The following is a 5,000-nucleotide window of genomic DNA, read 5'->3' as shown; positions in this document are numbered from 1 at the left end:
CGGTCACCGCGCAACGCAAGAACAGGCCAAAAACTGGCCAAAACGGCCCAAAAACGGGCCAAAACTGGCCATTTTTGGCTGCGCGAGCGAGCGGCGAGCGGCGGACAGCGAGCGAAGCGAGAGGCAGCACCGTCCCTGCTATACGAAAGCCCCATCCAGCCCTGTGCCACCCGGGGGGTTCCAGGGTGCTGAGATGGCTGACATTTTGCTCCGCTCACGACGGTCGCCGCGGCACACAAGAACAGCCCAAAAACAGGCCAAAACAGCCCAAAAACGGGCCAAAACTGGCCATTTTTGGCTGCGCGAGCGAGCAGCGAGCGGCGGACAGCGAGCGAAGCGAGAGGCAGCACCGTCCCTGCTATACGAAAGCCCCATCCAGCCCTGTGCCACCCGGGGGGTTCCAGGGTGCTGAGATGGCTGACGTTTTGCTCCGCTCACGACGGTCGCCGCGGCACGCAAGAACAGGCCAAAAACTGGCCAAAACAGCCCAAAAACGGGCCAAAACTGGCCATTTTTTGCTGCGCGAGCGAGCGGAGAGCGGCGAACAGCGAGCGAAGCGCGAGGCAGCACCGTCCCTGCTATACGAAAGCCCCATCCAGCCCTGTGCCACCCGGGGGGTTCCAGGGTGCTGAGATGGCTGACATTTTGCTCCGCTCACGACGGTCACCGCGCCACACAAGAACAGCCCAAAAACAGGCCAAAACAGCCCAAAAACGGGCCAAAACTGGCCATTTTTGGCTGCGCGAGCGAGCGGCGAGCGGCGAACAGCGAGCGAAGCGAGAGGCAGCACCGTCCCTGCTATACGAAAGCCCCATCCAGCCCTGTGCCACCCGGGGGGTTCCAGGGTGCTGAGATGGCTGACGTTTTGCTCCGCTCACGACGGTCACCGCACCACGCAAGAACAGGCCAAAAACTGGCCAAAACAGCCCAAAAACGGGCCAAAACTGGCCATTTTTGGCTGCGCGAGCGAGCGGCGAGCGGCGAACAGCGAGCGAAGCGAGAGGCAGCACCGTCCCTGCTATACGAAAGCCCCATCCAGCCCTGTGCCACCCGGGGGGTTCCAGGGTGCTGAGATGGCTGACGTTTTGCTCCGCTCTCGACGGTCACCGCGCAATGCAAGAACAGGCCAAAAACTGGCCAAAACGGCCCAAAAACGGGCCAAAACTGGCCATTTTTGGCTGCGCGAGCGGCGAGCGGCGGACAGCGAGCGAAGCGAGAGGCAGCACCGTCCCTGCTATACGAAAGCCCCATCCAGCCCTGTGCCACCCGGGGGGTTCCAGGGTGCTGAGATGGCTGACGTTTTGCTCCGCTCTCGACGGTCACCGCGCAATGCAAGAACAGGCCAAAAACTGGCCAAAACGGCCCAAAAACGGGCCAAAACTGGCCATTTTTGGCTGCGCGAGCGAGCGGCGAGCGGCGGACAGCGAGCGAAGCGAGAGGCAGCACCGTCCCTGCTATACGAAAGCCCCATCCAGCCCTGTGCCACCCGGGGGGTTCCAGGGTGCTGAGATGGCTGACGTTTTGCTCCGCTCTCGACGGTCACCGCGCAATGCAAGAACAGGCCAAAAACTGGCCAAAACGGCCCAAAAACGGGCCAAAACTGGCCATTTTTGGCTGCACGAGCGAGCGGCGAGCGGCGGACAGCGAGCGAAGCGAGAGGCAGCACCGTCCCTGCTATACGAAAGCCCCATCCAGCCCTGTGCCACCCGGGGGGTTCCAGGGTGCTGAGATGGCTGACGTTTTGCTCCGCTCTCGACGGTCACCGCGCAATGCAAGAACAGGCCAAAAACTGGCCAAAACGGCCCAAAAACGGGCCAAAACTGGCCATTTTTGGCTGCACGAGCGAGCGGCGAGCGGCGGACAGCGAGCGAAGCGAGAGGCAGCACCGTCCCTGCTATACGAAAGCCCCATCCAGCCCTGTGCCACCCGGGGGGTTCCAGGGTGCTGAGATGGCTGACGTTTTGCTCCGCTCTCGACGGTCACCGCGCAATGCAAGAACAGGCCAAAAACTGGCCAAAACGGCCCAAAAACGGGCCAAAACTGGCCATTTTTGGCTGCACGAGCGAGCGGCGAGCGGCGGACAGCGAGCGAAGCGAGAGGCAGCACCGTCCCTGCTATACGAAAGCCCCATCCAGCCCTGTGCCACCCGGGGGGTTCCAGGGTGCTGAGATGGCTGACGTTTTGCTCCGCTCTCGACGGTCACCGCGCAATGCAAGAACAGGCCAAAAACTGGCCAAAACGGCCCAAAAACGGGCCAAAACTGGCCATTTTTGGCTGCGCGAGCGAGCGGCGAGCGGCGGACAGCGAGCGAAGCGAGAGGCAGCACCGTCCCTGCTATACGAAAGCCCCATCCAGCCCTGTGCCACCCGGGGGGTTCCAGGGTGCTGAGATGGCTGACGTTTTGCTCCGCTCTCGACGGTCACCGCGCAATGCAAGAACAGGCCAAAAACTGGCCAAAACGGCCCAAAAACGGGCCAAAACTGGCCATTTTTGGCTGCACGAGCGAGCGGCGAGCGGCGGACAGCGAGCGAAGCGAGAGGCAGCACCGTCCCTGCTATACGAAAGCCCCATCCAGCCCTGTGCCACCCGGGGGGTTCCAGGGTGCTGAGATGGCTGACGTTTTGCTCCGCTCTCGACGGTCACCGCGCAATGCAAGAACAGGCCAAAAACTGGCCAAAACGGCCCAAAAACGGGCCAAAACTGGCCATTTTTGGCTGCACGAGCGAGCGGCGAGCGGCGGACAGCGAGCGAAGCGAGAGGCAGCACCGTCCCTGCTATACGAAAGCCCCATCCAGCCCTGTGCCACCCGGGGGGGGTTCCAGGGTGCTGAGATGGCTGACGTTTTGCTCCGCTCTCGACGGTCACCGCGCAATGCAAGAACAGGCCAAAAACTGGCCAAAACGGCCCAAAAACGGGCCAAAACTGGCCATTTTTGGCTGCACGAGCGAGCGGCGAGCGGCGGACAGCGAGCGAAGCGAGAGGCAGCACCGTCCCTGCTATACGAAAGCCCCATCCAGCCCTGTGCCACCCGGGGGGTTCCAGGGTGCTGAGATGGCTGACGTTTTGCTCCGCTCTCGACGGTCACCGCGCAATGCAAGAACAGGCCAAAAACTGGCCAAAACGGCCCAAAAACGGGCCAAAACTGGCCATTTTTGGCTGCGCGAGCGAGCGGCGAGCGGCGGACAGCGAGCGAAGCGAGAGGCAGCACCGTCCCTGCTATACGAAAGCCCCATCCAGCCCTGTGCCACCCGGGGGGTTCCAGGGTGCTGAGATGGCTGACGTTTTGCTCCGCTCTCGACGGTCACCGCGCAATGCAAGAACAGGCCAAAAACTGGCCAAAACGGCCCAAAAACGGGCCAAAACTGGCCATTTTTGGCTGCACGAGCGAGCGGCGAGCGGCGGACAGCGAGCGAAGCGAGAGGCAGCACCGTCCCTGCTATACGAAAGCCCCATCCAGCCCTGTGCCACCCGGGGGGTTCCAGGGTGCTGAGATGGCTGACGTTTTGCTCCGCTCTCGACGGTCACCGCGCAATGCAAGAACAGGCCAAAAACTGGCCAAAACGGCCCAAAAACGGGCCAAAACTGGCCATTTTTGGCTGCACGAGCGAGCGGCGAGCGGCGGACAGCGAGCGAAGCGAGAGGCAGCACCGTCCCTGCTATACGAAAGCCCCATCCAGCCCTGTGCCACCCGGGGGGTTCCAGGGTGCTGAGATGGCTGACGTTTTGCTCCGCTCTCGACGGTCACCGCGCAATGCAAGAACAGGCCAAAAACTGGCCAAAACGGCCCAAAAACGGGCCAAAACTGGCCATTTTTGGCTGCACGAGCGAGCGGCGAGCGGCGGACAGCGAGCGAAGCGAGAGGCAGCACCGTCCCTGCTATACGAAAGCCCCATCCAGCCCTGTGCCACCCGGGGGGTTCCAGGGTGCTGAGATGGCTGACGTTTTGCTCCGCTCTCGACGGTCACCGCGCAATGCAAGAACAGGCCAAAAACTGGCCAAAACGGCCCAAAAACGGGCCAAAACTGGCCATTTTTGGCTGCACGAGCGAGCGGCGAGCGGCGGACAGCGAGCGAAGCGAGAGGCAGCACCGTCCCTGCTATACGAAAGCCCCATCCAGCCCTGTGCCACCCGGGGGGTTCCAGGGTGCTGAGATGGCTGACGTTTTGCTCCGCTCTCGACGGTCACCGCGCAATGCAAGAACAGGCCAAAAACTGGCCAAAACGGCCCAAAAACGGGCCAAAACTGGCCATTTTTGGCTGCACGAGCGAGCGGCGAGCGGCGGACAGCGAGCGAAGCGAGAGGCAGCACCGTCCCTGCTATACGAAAGCCCCATCCAGCCCTGTGCCACCCGGGGGGTTCCAGGGTGCTGAGATGGCTGACGTTTTGCTCCGCTCTCGACGGTCACCGCGCAATGCAAGAACAGGCCAAAAACTGGCCAAAACGGCCCAAAAACGGGCCAAAACTGGCCATTTTTGGCTGCACGAGCGAGCGGCGAGCGGCGGACAGCGAGCGAAGCGAGAGGCAGCACCGTCCCTGCTATACGAAAGCCCCATCCAGCCCTGTGCCACCCGGGGGGTTCCAGGGTGCTGAGATGGCTGACGTTTTGCTCCGCTCTCGACGGTCACCGCGCAATGCAAGAACAGGCCAAAAACTGGCCAAAACGGCCCAAAAACGGGCCAAAACTGGCCATTTTTGGCTGCACGAGCGAGCGGCGAGCGGCGGACAGCGAGCGAAGCGAGAGGCAGCACCGTCCCTGCTATACGAAAGCCCCATCCAGCCCTGTGCCACCCGGGGGGTTCCAGGGTGCTGAGATGGCTGACGTTTTGCTCCGCTCTCGACGGTCACCGCGCAATGCAAGAACAGGCCAAAAACTGGCCAAAACGGCCCAAAAACGGGCCAAAACTGGCCATTTTTGGCTGCACGAGCGAGCGGCGAGCGGCGGACAGCGAGCGAAGCGAGAGGCAGCACCGTCCCTGCTATACGAAAGCCCCATCCAGCCC

The sequence above is a fragment of the Musa acuminata genome, unplaced genomic scaffold (genome assembly GCF_036884655.1).
Source record: "Musa acuminata AAA Group cultivar baxijiao unplaced genomic scaffold, Cavendish_Baxijiao_AAA HiC_scaffold_466, whole genome shotgun sequence".
In the NCBI taxonomy this organism is placed as follows: domain Eukaryota; kingdom Viridiplantae; phylum Streptophyta; class Magnoliopsida; order Zingiberales; family Musaceae; genus Musa; species Musa acuminata.
The sequence above is the reverse complement of the archived record's forward strand: the minus strand, read 5'-3'. Positions refer to the sequence as shown.